This window comes from Ixodes scapularis, unplaced genomic scaffold (assembly GCF_016920785.2).
Source record: "Ixodes scapularis isolate PalLabHiFi unplaced genomic scaffold, ASM1692078v2 PGA_scaffold0__279_contigs__length_252992795, whole genome shotgun sequence".
NCBI lineage: Eukaryota > Metazoa > Arthropoda > Arachnida > Ixodida > Ixodidae > Ixodes > Ixodes scapularis.
Window position 1 is genome coordinate 113,374,863 of NW_024609835.1, and position 17,292 is coordinate 113,392,154.

The 17,292-nt window shown below is 46.2% G+C and overlaps 1 long non-coding RNA gene across 1 annotated transcript; it reads right to left on the reverse strand.

Moving 5' to 3' along the window:
- Positions 1-12,709: 12,709 nt before the first annotated feature.
- Positions 12,710-16,397, reverse strand: LOC121835380. Its single transcript, XR_006077580.1, has 3 exons — positions 16,212-16,397; positions 13,220-13,302; positions 12,710-12,749 (listed from the first exon to the last, which is right to left on the reverse strand). It is a non-coding gene; the product is annotated as an uncharacterized LOC121835380 (long non-coding RNA).
- Between the last annotated feature and the right edge of the window lie 895 nt (positions 16,398-17,292).

Sequence of the window (17,292 nt, forward strand, 5' to 3'; positions counted from 1 at the left end):
CAAGCCCGCTCTATACACATCTTCTGAAATATCTCTCTGAAGCTATTGGCGACGAGCGCGACCGAAAGCGTCGCTGTGGTCGGCCTTCCACGATTGGCCGAACGCTGACTTATGACGTCGGAAAGGGTATATCATCGACGGAAATAAGAGGAATGAAAGAACTTTAACTTTGACGGTGTTGGCAGTGTTCCTTTGAGAGCGCAATGATTTCAGGCTTCCACCATGCTATTTACAAACACCATCGAACTTGTTGTTTGCAAGGTAATGACGTCACGAAGGGGAACCGTAGGAGGGCGCCACCATAACTTCTCGCCGCTAATAGAGCAGGAACTGCGGTGCCGCATAACAGCAGTCGAAATGAGTTATCAGCGGTTAAGGGGGCCCGTGTTAAAGGGGTGAAATCGTTATATGTTTAGGCAGCTTCAAGCCGGGGCCACACTGCTTACGTACCACACAAAAGACATTCTGCAAACACGAGTCACCGCAAAATCCGTAGTTCGAATGCCGCGTGCCAAGTTTTCTCCTGGAACTCTATGCCATGCGGCATTCGAAGCAGGGATCTCGCTGTGACCCGAATTCGAAACTGTATGCACTCTGTATTGTGTGTGATGTATAAGCAGCAGCTTAAAGGGGCAGTCTAGCGATATTCACTTTGACTGTTCTTCACTTTACACAAGCTTGCTGGCGTTATTTGGTCCCAAGTATACTCGCACGCAACGCCACTGACCAAAAAACATTTCATTGCGGTCTACAAAAAAAAAAAATTGAGCTTTTATTTTTTTTTTTTTTTTTTGCTTTTTTGTACGAAACGTGATGACGCTTTTCGGAGGACGCAGTGTTGGCATAATCCTCCGAGTACGGTGCCTGGAGCGCGTCTCTGACTGGTGTGTTTAGCCTCCTATTGCGCCCATACATCCAAAGTTGTCCCGAAGTGGCAACAAATGACGTCACAAAAGCCTGGGGTGACACGCTGTCGGATGCCGCGATGCTGACGGTCGGTCGTACAAATGCTGGCGAAAAGCGCGAGCGAAGGCGAACGTCCCCGCGGTGTTTCAGCTCCAAGCTGCTGAAGCTTCCGTGAAGTGTCCAGCTGCACCAAAACACTCGTCTGCCAGATCTACAGCCACAGCTGTAACGCCGCACGAATTGCGTCCAGCGGCAGCATGACACTTGTATGACGTCATAAAACAAAAATGGAGGGAATATATATATATATATATATATATATATATATATATATATATATATATATATATATATATATATATTTGTAAGCGGTCATTAGAAACATTTTGGGGACGCGTTCCAAGCATCATACCCAGAGTGAGGATATTTAAACGCGGCTCATAAATTGGACCCGGGCATTGCGCGAGCAGTCAATTTGGGATCATGATGATCAATAGTTTGACAAGCATTCGGGTGGTGACTTTTGTCCAATCGCTCCAGTGACGAAAATTGCCGAACCTTAACAATGTCTGGAAATCGAAGCGCGTTCTGTGCTTGGCCCATAAATCCAACTTTGGATGTATGGGCACAGCGCATGGTAATGATAAAAACTGGCGGCACATAATGAACTTAGGATCCCGTGGCCGTTTTCTTTGGCTGCGAGTTGAGGGGTGCACGATGCCCGTTATTTGATTTCAAAACTGTTCGTAAACAAAACAAAAAAAGAAAAAAGAAACTAACACGTTTTATAAGTTATAAACGTCAGGAATCTATTCTAAGCGGTATTTGCGCAATATACAAAACTTATTAAGGTCGAGATGACATTTTATGGCGAGTCTCGATTGGGAACCAGAGGAAGAATTTAACCGGTGCAGCAAAACTGTGAAGTTTTCAACAACAAAAAATTGGGTTGTGTGTATGTTTATACGGCCTAGAACTTAGTCTGCCTCAACGGGCGATTTGCCTCCCAGTTGTAGATGAGAAATTTAGTCAGTGCAGTACAAACCGTTAACGTGGGGTCTTTTACGTGCACCACACAGTAGTGATTCACAACCGCACGCCGGCACAATGGTCATTCAGATCGAAACCGGCAGAGTTGGGGATTGAGCCCAGGATCACTGGACCCTGCAGCGCGAACTTTCGCTGCAAGTGCTCCGAGCTGGTGTGCGCTACCCCACTCGGCCACCGTTTCCCCTGTGGTGTTTTTAACTTCCACTACATACTGGTTAGACGCAACCGCGCGCCAGTGCTATGCTCTTTCAGATTAAAACAGGGCCGGGATTGAAGCCAGGATTTTTGTGTCCTGCAGCGCGAGTTTTGACCGCACGTGTTCTAAGCTTCCAACCATGTTAACCTCGTCAAATAAAAAATCACTCTTAGTACACTCGTTGCATGGGCACACTTAACTGCAGTTCCGCTAAGCCAGAGCTACCGAACAATACTTGCGGACAACATTCTGCGGCTATGCAGTCAAAACTATGGGCACACGTGCGTTTGAGCGTCTTGAGCACCCATCAAAGCAGCACACGCGCGCTCTTCACATCTTGTGAAATAGTTGTCCCAGAGTATAGTGCGGTAATCGTGGTGACGTGTAACAGCAGTTAAAGCTGAGTTAACCGCGGTTAAGGGTGCCCGTGCAGCCCCCTATAAGAGATATAGAGAAAAAACTCTCCTGTCAAGTTTCATTCATCACCTACTGTGTATGTTTAAAAAAAACGCAAAAAAGTAGTATAAACAAAAGAAGGATAGCAATATACAAACACACACAAAAAAAATGAAGCCAAGCGTCTTCTTTTTGGAGACACGATATCAGTTGTGTTTTCTGTAAGAAATGCAAAAGACATTTGGGGGCAGTGCTAGGTTCTTTTATTGTTCTGGCTATTTGTTTATCCCGGACTTCTACTACCTTTCAGATAAAAGCGGAGAAGTGTCAATCTAGAACAGTCCTTCGAGCAGCACCTCTTATTTCGCAACATAAATTTAGCTTTTATGAAAGTACAGTGATTATACTTTTTTATATATCGCACAATTCGCTTAACACTTTTTTTAACAGATGAGGTACTTTTGTGTAAATACTACACAAAACGTGATCAAACAAGTACATTTAAGTGCTTATTAAAAAGTACTTAGGTGTTACGAAATTTTGCTTTTTTTTAGAGACTTATATTATGTGTAGTGATAAGCTTCACACAATAAGGTGCATCAAAAAACAGTTGCACAAACGCCGGTTTGTATAAGCAGAGCAGCAACTACGGAGGCGTTTTCTATCACCGCTGTTTGGTTCAAGATTAACATGGCTCGTTGCTAGAAACATCACGATGACTTAAAATTTATCCAAAGTAAATCTGGGGGCAAGCTTGCGGGGCACGTTGACAGCCAGGGAAACTACGGTGAATACCAGCTGATCCGTTAGACACGCTTTAAAAAGTGCTAGTGTCGTGCAGTGCAGCATTTGAGACCGAGACAAGAGATCATCTCCTTACTTCGTCGGGATTATATAGTGGACGTTTCCCCTAATGGGAATCATCTCTGATGCAGTCGATGATACATTGTAATCAAGTTTATATGTAATCCCACTGCGTAACTACGCCTCGAGCTGAGTTACGATGAGATGGCGGCGCTTCAGAGTAAACCCATGACTAATTGAGATAGCTGTTCTAACGCCTTCTCTGAGGTTCACATTTTAGTGAATATTATCTTCATTACGCGACATGCAATGACACACAAGTGGAAATTGAGGAACAGCAGAGCATTTTGGGTATAATTGGTTCCTGCTGAATAAAAAAAAACAACATGTAGCTTGGTTTCTTCCCGCACAAAGTAAGCGAGTAAACTGGTTAGAATTGTGCCTGGTCAGTTGTCGCGAATGCACAAACAATGTTCTGAGATGGGCAGGCAGCCTGCTTTAGCGGTAGCATCTGAGCTAGAGAATGAGTGCGTTTGTCCTAAACATGAGCGGATTGCAGAAGTCTACACAGTTGGTGACTCCTTGAAGCTCATGGCGCACATCTTAACGTAAAGCACGTAGCATCTGAAAATAACTTGTTGAAATGTTCAAAAGATACTCTTATTTTATACTACGTTATAAAATACCGATGCTTCTCAACCAAACGCAATGGCGCGAACATCAGCGAGAACTTACACGAGATAATCGCGTAAAATTGTGTTGTTTAGCGCCAACTCAGAAGCAGACAACACCGTCTGCTTTTTGTACAAACTTGTAGGCAAGCCCACCTAAAGCGTTTTTCACATGCAGCGGTTTTGGCCCTAGAGCGGCGCGATTTCTACCGTGGCGGCGCTCTGGCCAGAACGAGCGGTTGAGCGGCACGAGCGCCGCGACGGCAGAAATCGCGCCGTTCCAGGTCCAAAATTGCTGCATGTGAAACACGCTTAAGAGTAAACGATTAATTTTTTTATCCCTTTGATCACAGTGGATCGCCAAAGAGACAAGTAATATCAGGAGCAAAATTAGTTCTTGTTTGAAATACTGATGGCCACGTTCAACCGCCAGCGTAAAGCATTACGTGTGTGAGGGTGTACTCAACCCCAGGGACCGTGAGACTTGTAAAAATTGTCTGGCTGAGCCATCCTATCAAATCAAATGAAGGTGCGATTACACTTACTGGGGGTTTTGCGAAGAAGTATACTCACTGTCGAAATTATGGGCGTTACTAGCTGTGGCGAGGTAAATGTTTAAAGCTCTTTCTTCTATTCTTCATCAATGCAGCAACGTTTTCTTGGGGGCATTAGATAACTTTCTTTGAGATGCCTCCGCGCCTACTCTATTACTAACAGGCAGTTCCCGTTCAAGTCGCTGGAGAAAGTGACGCAATTGGTCGTGCGCGCTGTTACGTGGGCCGCGGGAGAGCGTCTAACCGTCGTCGCCGATATTTGTCTCATAGCCTCGCTTGCTACGTACAGTTTGACCAACGTTAGCGAGGAAGGTCCTTGAAGGCTCTCAGATATAGTTGTCGCTTTAAAACGCGCAAAAATGTAGTATGTTCGCCCCAAAACGTTGAACGCCACGGCAGCCACACAACGGACGACGAAACACGCATCGCATGCTGGGAGCGGCGGCCACTAGTGTTGCGTCGAGGATATTAACGGACCTGTTTTTCGGCACATCCTACCGAAGTAATGCGCACGATTTGAAACTACCCAGCGCAGGGTTGAACAGTCATAAAACATGAATAACCGACCCCTGGGCACCGCGGCATATTTTATTCCCAAAGACGGGGCTGCTGGGAAAGTTGAGTGTGGTAGTACGTTGCCCTCGTAACTGCCCGAGGGAGAATTAAAACGCACCTGGTGTACTTAACGATCTTATACTGACGTAATCCTACGAGCAATTGCAACTTTGATATATGAACCTGGCGTGCGTTCGGTGACAGGAGCGGGCGTTTATTCTTTGGCGTGAAAGGAGGGCACTCCCTGCGATGTCCGTTTCTCCCGGCTGAGAGTGGGCGTGCGGTGGAGCACGGTTGCGGGATGCAGCTAGAAACATTTTAAGAATCGAAAAACTTCATGAATACGTTATGAATGCCCAGCCGAATGACCCATTAATATTTCATTTCTTGAAGATACACATAATTGAAAGGAATAAGCCGTTTGTATTGAATGTGATTGTGAGCCGCAACAGGTGTTTGCACAAAATAATACGAGCACAAACCTTGTGATCTAAGAGAACACCGATTGTTCCGTATGGAATCATGCATTTTTGCTATTTTAACAAAGATGTTTAAGACATGACTATTTTCATATTTTGCGCTTATGCTTCAAAGCCAAATTCTAACAACAAAAAGGGGCGTTTATACTGCAGGAGGTTCTGCTTCCAAGTGTGGCGACTTCTGTATACTATGCTAAAGAAGGCCACTTTGGACAGTGCACTATACTCCTATCTTCGGTTTTTGTTTTAATGTGAATTATACGTTAACTAAACAAATAAACGCAAAGTATAACGCCCGTTTACATCGAAACCCGTGGAATGTTGCTTTCATAAACTGATGTTTATTTCTGCCAACAAAGCTTTCAACACTTCCCTGCCAAATCCTCCTCCCTCTCTCCGACCCCCCCCCCCCCCACTTTAATAATAATAATAATAATAATAATATTAATAATAAATGTTTATTGCGCTAACACATAAAACCAAATACAAACACGGTTTCATCAAAGCTAAGTGGTGAACACCTTGATGAGCATGCTGTTCTTGAAGAGTCTAATAGAAAATCCAAAGTGCTTACAAAATTTGTATCCCGATAAACACAAGTAAAAATTAAATGTAATAAATTTCTTACATTAGGTGACAGCACCACACTACCATGCAGTTTAAAGCAGAAATACACAAAACATCACATGAAAGAAAGAAACAAAATCAAATTGTTTTCTTCTTGAGATGGGCCTTAGCAAACACAGTGCGTTTTCATTTATTTTTGCACTGACTCTATATTATGTAAATGAGTGAAGCTCATCGAATAGCTTTGCTATACAAAAAGATATTCATAACGCGCTTTTTTCTGGGCATCTGAAACCTGTGGGAAACACGTGATCCCCTCCGCCTCCGCACGTAGGCCTAGCACATGCAGTCCGTGGGGACCGCCATGGTGGGAGCTTCCCGGATACGAAACGAGGCCGCATTTCTCGAAGAGGATGGTGCCTCCCCCGCCCTCTTCGGTGGATGTGCCACCGGCACGTACTTGATAGTGACCCAGGACGCAACCAATCTCCGGACTAAGCCACATCACCTAGCTCAGGCGCGTCCATTTTCCGCAGGCTAGATAAGTCGGCCCACAAAACTCTGTCATGTGACTGTCGCTGGTGTAGGTTCTCGGCATCAAATCCCCTACTTTCTTTTTGCAGCTTCCTCCTTCCCACAAATCTGCCTAGTAAGGCTGCGAGGGCCCCTCAGACTGACTGTGCCAGTTAACGCGGCGTCGACCTTTTAGTTTCAAAATTACCGTGTTTCGGAGTTGATTACCCTCCATCGGAGCCGACAAAAGTCTTCTGGCGGACCCCACATTAGCTGTCTTTAACATTCTTTCGTTCTTTTGCAAGTATTTGACATCTGTGTTGTGGGATTCGCTCTTTGGGGGGCTTACCACTTATAAACACAGAAGGTTTCTCGGGTTCGGATAAAGACGTGCTTATTGACTGCAATGTCAGCACGCTTCGCTCTTAGACAATCAAAAGTCTGGGCGCTGGCTCAATTGCCAGTATCACCCGGTCGGTTTCCCGCGCTGCCGCATTAGACAGATTCACGGGAAGTCGGGGGCCCACAAAGAAAAACCGAGCTCCGTAGAGCCAGGGCCTCCGCCGACGAGAGCCCCCTGGCCCACCTTCGGGGCCAGCTTATGTAGCCTCGGAGAATGGACGCGCCCGGGGAGGCCACTAGCAGTCGCGTCCATTATAACTCTCAAGGGTGTGCCGAAGGCGCGTTCACCCAAAATGGGCAAGGGAGAGCCGGCCCCTTCGGGGTATTCGGCCTCATGGTTCCTTGTATCCGGGAGGCCGACGCCATTGGTGACGACGGCTCCCACGGCCTGCTCGAAGCTAGGCCTGGATAGGGATAGAGGGAACCCCATGGTTCCCACACTCCCCCCTTCTCAAGGCTAAGGTAGGCCAAAAAAAATAAAACGGCCTACCGGCTCTCAAAAACGAAATAAAAAAACGAAACCGAAAAAAAACTACCGCGTCCGGTACCGACCCCCACATGCTAGGGTTGACAAATGAAATATCTTCGGGGACGCTCCCGGCGCTGAAGTCCGTGGCTCACCATGGCGCAGGGACAGGACGATGTCTTGGCCGAAGTCCAGAAATGACGACGCCGGAGCGTACCCTGACGACGCGCCCCGTCGTTGGCGTCGGCACGAGCGCCCACCCGCAGTGCAGGTGGCTTGCAGGGGGGGGGGGGGGGTCCAGGCATCGGGACGGGAATCCGCAGGTTGGGGCAGCAGCAGGGTCGCCGAGACGGCAAAGTGTGTCGGGGAATGACACTTGCAGTCCTTGAATGGCAGCAAGTCCCAGCTCCAGGTTCCCAGGGTTGGAGACGGAACCAGGCAGCAGGAGGACACGTGATGCCATCTTGATCACAGCGGAAGTGACCAAGTCTTTCGGGCCGGCAGGGGGACAGGCAGCCTCGGCGATGACGACGTTGCCCCGGCGAATGATGACGCTGCCCCGGCATTGTTGTCCCCCTCGTGGGCCGCGGCATGACTCACACCCGCCTGGTACTGGAATGCAACCTGCGCTCTGCCCCCTCTCCCGTTGCTTTCCACAAGAAACCTCGGAAATTCCGAGCAAGGTCGAGCCGTCCAACTGAGGACACTCGACCAATCCCTGGGTGCTCAAGGACCCAGAGATAAAAAAAAAGAAAAAGGCAGAGACAAGGGTGTCTTTTCTGCCGTGAGTCACGTGCATCGCACTGGCCCGGCTTGCGAAGTTATTGTGAAAATAGTTCCACGACTCCGCTTAATGTGAACACGGATGTCCACATACCAAGCTGACTCGCATCACCCCGGACAATGGATTTGTTGGTGACAGTTCGACGAGGCAAAGTCCTTTGTAGCTGCTTTTGCTAACGATGCCTAATCGCTTCGATTTGCGGGCGCAATGAAATGTCAAATGCACCACCCTGTCCTTTCTTGTGATATTGAAACGATGCAGGGCTGCAATCGGGCAGGCTCGCCAACATTGTTATTTTTCAAACATGTTACCTTTTACCTTAGGCTAAAACACAAATGCCCGTGGTCAGGTATAGCACAGCGACCTAACTTCGAAAAGTCTTGGAGCCGCGTGCTGCCCTGGCCAACGCGAACAAAGGAGAGCACCGAATTCCCAGCCGCGCGGGACAGCCCCCTTGAACCCTTACAAAAAATTTTAATGAATTTCATTTGACAGTTTATGGAGTCTACTCATTACATCTTTTCGAGTCTCAATAGAAATGCAAACGAGTTTTGTAACGAGTCCGTAAGGAGTTTACGAAAACTATTGGCCACCGCGTTCCAATTGATGTTTCGACAAAGCTACCGCATAAAGTTTCCAATGTATTTCATATGAATATAATTTGAAAGTCTATTGACACCGTTTCGAGTATGTGTTGAAAAACAATTGATTTTTTGTAACGAGTCCCTAAGGAGTTTACGAAAACTATTGGCCACCGCGTTTCAATTACGGTTTTGCCGTGCCACCTCATAAGAATTTCTAATAGATCTCATTTGAAAGTCTAGATACACTGCTTTGAGTCTCTGTTGAAAATCAAATGTTTTTTCTACCACGTTGTACTTGAGGTTTTGACGTGCCATCTCATTAGGTATATTCCGACGAGTCCGAATATACCAAATGAGATGGCCCATCAAAACCTGAATTGCAACGCAGTAGAAATTAACATTTGATTTTCAACAGAGACTCAAAGCAGTGTATCTAGACTTTCAAATGAAATGTATTAGAAATTATACTCCTAGCGTGGGTTTCTAGATAGACGGCTCTAAGGGGAAAGACGGCAATAGGTTGCATAACATGTGGTCCGGATCTAACGGTTGTTTTGAGAAAAGGGGAAAGTGAGTGCAAGTGTCACTTTTATGTATGCCTATATACGCATGCAGTGTTCGGAAAATGCCTCCATAAAACCGTGTGAAGGAGTAATAACTGGTTTATTAAAAATGCAAAATTCGAGTATACGGTACACTGCTTTCGTGTCCATGGGGGACCTTGTACTGCCATTGTGTCCATGGGAGACCTTGTACTGCCTTCATGTCCATGGGAGACCTTGTACTGGTAACCTATAAAGAAAAAAGATGCACAGTTACACGTTGATCTGCTTATCTAAACTTCAATGTCCGCGCAAGGCATCCTGTTCACAGCGCAGCACTACCTCAGCGCTGAATCAGTATTACAAACCGGGACATCAGTCCTTTAGGAAAGGAGGACCCTCAGAACACACGATACAAGCCATGGAAGTAGCAGTGACTCGTTGCCTTAACAGGACTGAGTTAGCGCTGCACTGTATGTGTGAACCAGCCCTAAATGCAGGTCACATTCACAATTCCTACATTTTTGCTCACCCAGGCACTTAATTTACACACTACCTTGATAGTTTAATGAGTGGCACTAATAACATTGTCAGGGGCACCATAATGCAAAAGTATATTTTGCCCCCGAGTCTGCGAGAATCAATCGCTCACTGTTTTTGCTGCTGCATTGCACTCTTTTATTTCGGCTTTTGAAAAGTTCTACCAAAGATAAGCGAGCAGATGTTATCGCTTATGAAGTTTACCAAATTTGAACATAGAGAAGCTAAGACTTATAGGCATCTCGCAGAATTAACATGGCAATTTGGGCCAACTGATCCATGATCGTAGACAAGCGCCGCAAAAAACACGTGGACAATAAGTGGTGGTAAACACTGGCGCCAGTGTTTTATGTCTACTTGTTGTCCCTGTGTATTTTTATTTAATTTTTTTGTTTGTTTACTATCCTGAACAAGTATTTTTAATCACACTGGACAGGAAGGAACCGGTAATAGGGTTCTATGCGGATCATAAAGCCATGCTCCGAATGGGTGAGTATCAACTGCAGGTTTCACAACAGTGGCGGATCCAGGGGGGGGGGGACCCCCCTCCCTCCCCCCCCTTCTCGGAGGCAATTGGACATGAGTGGACCCCCCTGAGTGGAACCCCTTGAACAAGAAAGAATGGGAGAATAGTATCGTTAAAAATTTTCCGCCCACCCCAAAACAAACAAAGGTCTGGATCCGCCACACTAAGTTTCAATTATTGGGAGGATCGAGACATCAGAGGCCGAGTTTAAAAAGCAAACTTACGATACCCGAGAAGAAATCCGTATTAACAAAACAAAATTTGTCGCACCTTTTGAGTGACTTACAACTAAATATTACGACATTATCCAAAATGTCTCACAAACTTTTTAGGGCAAACATGGCCGCACATCACTTGGCTATTTCGCCGCGACCAGTAATGAATATAGAAGCGTGGGCAAGAGGCATGTGTTTTGCGCACTGTTCACATGCATCCCTACTTGAAGCAGTATAAGGGCAACGCTAAACTACACACGGAGGATTCAGCCGACGAGTCTGCCGAGCTGTCCATCCAGCCCGTTAGAGCTAACCAGGTGCAGGACTGCGATCAACGGCGAGATGCGCCAATGAATCAACGAAAGCAAATGCCACACAAATCTTCAGTGCACGCAAAAGGATCCTTCACCTATGAATGGCGTGAACCTGATTTGGTGATCATTAGCGCCCCCTTGTACTTCAGTAGTGATTTTCAAAGTGGTGAGCGGCTGTACGACCCTACCACACGAAAAGGCACATTCCTGACTGGATGTGCCTTTTTAATGCCAAAGCATTATATGTCCATGGAGCGAAAAATCCGAGTTGTACCAAACGTTAACAGAGGATTAAAGAAAAAATAAAATGTGCTTTCACGGCTGAGATTTGAACCCGGTGCTGCTGTGTGAGAGCCGGGCATGCTAGCTGCTGTGCTATCTCAGCCGCTTCGGAATGCGACATTACTCTCCCCTCAAAAAGAAGCTTGTCCCATTACAGCAAAAGATGGCATGTCTTTACCCGTTTTTTGTCCCTGTTTATCTGAGGCTGTTTTTTCATCATGTTTGACGGCATCGGCGTTGATGTGCCCGAAAGATGGTCATAAAAATATGTCCTCGGTTCGATGACATCACACTTCACGTGACGACATGACGTACCATGATGTTTGACGCGGTATTATGTAACGTAATACAAATATTAGAGGGGCACTTAGTTATACATACGTGGATGGAATGCGAAAGCATTGCCATTCCTAACAATAGAGGAAAAAAAAAGGAAGTGTCGTTAGGAATGGCAATGCTTTCGCATTCAATCCACAAAGGGGTACCTAAGTGCCCCTGTAATATTTTGAGTGGAGTAGAGCTCAAATAAACGCCGTACGGTGCAGTATATCCATGATTAAGTTGCTGCTAGTCGTGAGGCTTAATGTTTTGCACCAACAATACCATAGTTTTTCCTCGGTTGCGACGAAGTGCCACTGCGCTACGAACTTGCTAGAAATTTCTGCATATGCGACCACTTTCTTCTGGAAACCTATGGTGACCTGCCACTCACTTTTGGCCAAAAAAAGTGAAAATACCAGATGTGAAAACAGCCATAACAAGCATTAAAGAAATCAAGATGGGGGTCATAGCATTAGCTTCCCAACGTGGCGAGACTAGCACAGGATTTCTGTTACTCGCCGTTTAAGACCGGAGTCGACTTTTTCCGGTCTGATCTTGAAAACAAAGTTTGGTTCCGTTAATTTTGTAGCAGAAAGCCCGTGCTTTCCCGTTTGTGGGGTCATTTTCTCGGTTCAAAATATGATGCAGAGTCCTTTCCATAAAAATGCATGGGTGCCCGCTAGGACTCTTCGAAATGGTTAAATTAACTGAGGTCATTATACTCTGTTGCCACTCTAGAATAGCAGAAGGCCTTCCCACAAAGCCCTTCACTCTTTTTAATAAGCAAACACTAGAGAGGAGGAGAGCCGAGAGGACACCGCCAATCATGGCGAGCAAAGGGAATTGTGGGAGGGGCTTGTGCTATTCTATAGTTGCAACGGACTATAACAAAAGTTTACAGTACTATGAAAACAAAAAGACCAAGTATGCACAGAAATTCGCAGGAAGTGTAGCAGGGATAGAATAGAAAAAACTGCAGCTGCAATATTTACCCTTTAAATTTCCCTCGACAGCACAGCAGAAATGACATGCTGGTCGTCAGCGCCTGGAGGGCCACCCCTTGTACTGGGAGCACATGTAGTCTGAAACGAACAACAAACAAAAAATTAAATGCATGAACAATCCGCACATGCTGTTATTTCGCTTCATTGGCCGCTTCAGAGAAAGCAAGCATGCACACCGTTGTCCAACCATGTCAACTGCTAGCCGAAACTTTCTGCCACCAGGATTAAGATATTGCTTGCGCTATAAAAAAAAACATTTACACACTACCCAGCTGGCGCGCTGAAAGTTCAAACATTGAAGAAACTACAACATAAAACTTCAATGCAAGAGCTACACCTCGTGGACAATACACAAAAGTATGTTCAGTGTAAACCTTGGTGCACTGCAAGGCTGATTTACCTCAGCCAGTTTGGAACATCTGCAGTTCCATTCTTTTCAAGATATTATGCCTGAAAATATGTGACAAATGAACTGGGTTAAAATTTTTTTAATCGACACCCGGCCCAAATATTTAGGAAGTATACTAGTGGGTTAATTTCTAACTTACCATAATTATTTTCGGCATCCTGAAGGCGTCACTTCAGGGTCTTTTCATAGTGGATTTACCTCGCCCACACAGGTGCAACCACACTGAAATGTTTGCAAAGTTTCAGGCAGGGTAATTAAACGTCTGCAGTTTCTCTCGAACACCGCTGTCACAAATTTTGTCTTTTTTGTCATTTTGGCCTGTTTATAGGTGGTTTGGGGGCAGGGTCAATTACAATCCTCGCACATGTTTACCTGAGCGTCAAAGGCTTGAGCTCGGATGAGACTATACTCCTTTTCATACTTAAGGTGCAACGCTGTCAAAGCTACTGGCGCGAGCGTGGGGCTTGGTCTTGTTGATCATTTGCACGCCTTCTCGCACAAACAAAACCGCAGATGAAGCCACGCACTCGCGCCAGTAGCTTTGACAGCGTTGCACGCTAAGTATGAAAAAGTATAATGCCGGCCGAGCTTCAAACCATTGGGAAGAGGAAGACAAGCGTTTCGGGTTGACCAACCACGAACCTGTGACAACCGCATAGGTCATTCAACAGACGTTTCATACCGCTTAAACACTGTGTCGAACTGCATTTTGAAGTCAGTCTCAATTCCAACGGTGTATGAACAGGGGCATTAATTTCGTGGCATGCCTTGAAATGAATCGAAGTGACGCAAGCTGGGAACACACTGCTGCTGCTTCATTTGGGAATAACTGCGGCCCTCGGCTTGATCACATCACAATTGCAAAATGAAAGAGAAAAAAAAAGAGGCAAAAGGAACAACTGCTTTATCAAAAGTTCTAACCGACAAATATAAACCCAGTTCAATTCTAGAAAGCCAGGGGACCGAAGTTTGTCCTAACAGTACAATTTAGTCCACTTCCATAACTTCAAAACAAAAGATGGATATCCTCTTCAACCATTTTGACTGAAAAGGAATATTGTCTCTGCATGAACCGAATTCCAAGGAAGTCTGACTTCGGAAATGTAATGAAGTATTGTCAATGTAATCAATTTATAGTTGAAAGACATCAGTACACTGCTAGACCAATAAGACATTTCCTAAAGCAACGGACCGAAAGTAGCATTAGGAATTCAATACGTGCTCTGTTGACATGAGCTACACTTTCTCGGACCATACACAGAATGAGTGACAACTTTTCATTACGCTACACATAGATACAAACATTAGGACAGATAAAGCAAACCCAACTACCGTAAAATCCCGAGTCATCGCCCACCCCCCTACCGCCTGAAATTCATTAAAAAAGTGGGGTGGGCCATGTCTCGGTGGGTGAACACAAACACTTGAAATAAAGCGGAAAAAACCGCCTATTTTTCTCTGCGTATCTAGCGCTGATGCACAAGAGATACATCAAACTCAAAACTTGATTTAGTTTCATTGTTTTATCGAAAAAAAATGCTCACGAAAGAATATTTTACTATAGCGAAGTCCGTTGCTTGCATACGCGCTAGAAACACCGCCGATCTGCATATAGCGCGAACGTTTGTTCCGTGAAAGAATGTCACCACTATGTTCTCCTAGTTAGTAAAAAAAAGAAAAGTATACAAGCAAATAGACAAACCGACCAGGCGCAACGAGCGAGCGAGCGGACCAAAGGAGCGACCAAGAGCAATGCTGGGAAAGCGGGAAAGCCGGCGGTCGCGTTGGCAAATATTTTGGCGTCGGGCCAAGTCGGGCGCCTTGTCAATCGCAAGCTCTTGCGAAACTTTCTTGTTTGGCGCGTACATACGTGCGTCCGTGCACGGCGGGCTATCAATGCACGGTTGGGACGCTCTGCAAACGTCTGTGTAGGGCGTTCCAGCAACGCTTTATTTACGCGTTGGCTTTGCCTAAAATATTGCACAACCGCGGTCGCGACGGGCGGGAAGAAGGAGCGGGTTCGCGGTGACCTTACTTCGGCGGAGACAGACTTTGACCTAACACTCCGCGGTTACATTAACAAGCTCTTATTTTGTTATCTCCATCGTTTTCTTTTCGCACGGATACACGACCACTTTGGGGTCGCTCACGGAGGAAATGCGTAAACAAAAAGAAGTGTCTTTCCCTCCTTCGTTTTACTTTGTCACGGACGTCCTCCAACTGTAAGGTCCGCGACCGCGTCATTCGGGTAGGATGAGTGTTCGCGGATCGCAGAGTCCGCGCTGGGGTATTTGAAGGGGTGGGCGATGACTCGGTGTTTTTTCGGAAATTGATATTGGCCCAAAAAATGGGGTGGGCGATGGCTCGGGGATGGGCGATGACTCGGGATATTACGGTAGTTAAAAAAAGAAAAAAAAAACATTCTAGCTTAACGAGAAAATGGGGAGTTTTAGAATATCGGGCGCTACTTTACCGCGCGTTACGGACGGCAAAATAGCGAGGATTGCGGCGAAGAGTTTTAGAATAGCGTTTCTCTGAAGGGGACCCCCCCAAACGCAAGCATCTCGCGCTTAAAACGCCACCAATATGTCGCGGCAGCTTTTATTTGAAAGTTAGAACGGTTTATCTTGAAAATTAAACAAGCTTTTTGTCCAGAGTAACATTTTTGTAGTTTTTTTACACTCAATGCCGCATGTTTTGTTTCTGTCGCTGCCAAGCTGCTCTGTTGTACTTACGAAGCCCAGACGATCCACCACCCAGGCATGCTTACATGTCTGCCGCGATCGTAAGTACACGCGCCTCGATAGCTTTGAGATGTGAATCCAGCGATCCGTGACGTTTTCAATACGCGTCGACCATACCGACCGCGGTCGCCGAGTGCGACTCACGCAGTTCCCGAGAGGGCGACGGCGTCGAAGACGCAATCAACGGAGATGTCGTGGGCGCCGCCTTTTGCGGTACGCCGCCTTTTAAGGTACCCACGCTATTATCGAAAAATAATGGGCCCCAAAGCTCGAGTCCGAAGCTTGTTTTGGGTCTGCGCATGCACAGCAGCCACGAGATTATTCTAAAACTCCATAATGTTCACTTCTCGTTCAACGCGTACAATGCAAACAAAGAAGTACACTTACCAACTGCGTTGAGTTGCTCGTTCTGTTGCGTCGTCGGCCTTCCGCGCTCTTCTTGAACATAATCATCACAAGAGAAAACTTCACAGATAGATAAACTTGATTAAATTAGCACATTTCCATTTCTAAAGGCATTTCCATACCGCGAAACGGAAAAACAACCTAACGGTCGCAAAAATGGCGAAACCATGCCGGAAAAAGAAAAATACAAAGAACTGGTGTCGCTACCTATGGGGCGTCGAAGACGCGATCCTTAAAATATGAAACCGAAACCAGTAAAAGTTGCAATACTGAAACCGAAACTGACTAAATCGCGATAGAGGGGCGCCGTAAATAGATCTGTTCACATGATGCATCTTGTTGGCGAATCTTGTGTCGCGAAACTAGGTTTTGGGAAACAAATTCCCCGTCTGAACGCAACCGAAAAAGTGGCGCGCCTTCGAAAAAAGTGGCGCGTATTTCTCGCTTCTGGAGCAATTTTTCGCTGAAACCTCACCGACGCCCGTCAATCTCCCGAAGGAGAAACGCGGACGCTGCCAATGGCCGCTGGACTTCGCTATGACGTCTGACCTTCGAGGAGGAGCGAGCTTTTGGAGGAGTCTGATTTTTGGCCGATTCCGTATCCGAGCCGAAGCCGAAAGAAAACAAAACAAACATGTCGAGCGACAGACGGGCGGCGAGTCTTGGTCCTGCTCGGTTGCAGGTGTGTTAACGGCGCCTACAGTACGGATTGGGGGCGCGGTGCAGATTCGTCAACAGTCGCGGCGGGTGCAAGCACTGTATATAAACATGGTGACTGGGGATAACGTTCTTTATTAGCGGTGCAAAAATGTCCGAAATGCTTCGAGATCATCTCGCGGTTTTTCCCGGGTTTGGCAGAACTAGTAAACCCGTTGAGCCGAGTCTGACGAAATTCATTGAGTGGCATTAATAAAACAGGCTGTCTCTTCACACTGTGCGTACTTCATATCATTTTGATGCGAGACGCTCAATATTCCTGGTGCAGACAAGGTTTGGCGAAATTCTCGTGAGTCAATACGTCACAGGTTTCGCGCGTCAAACTCCACGTGTGAACAGGCCGATT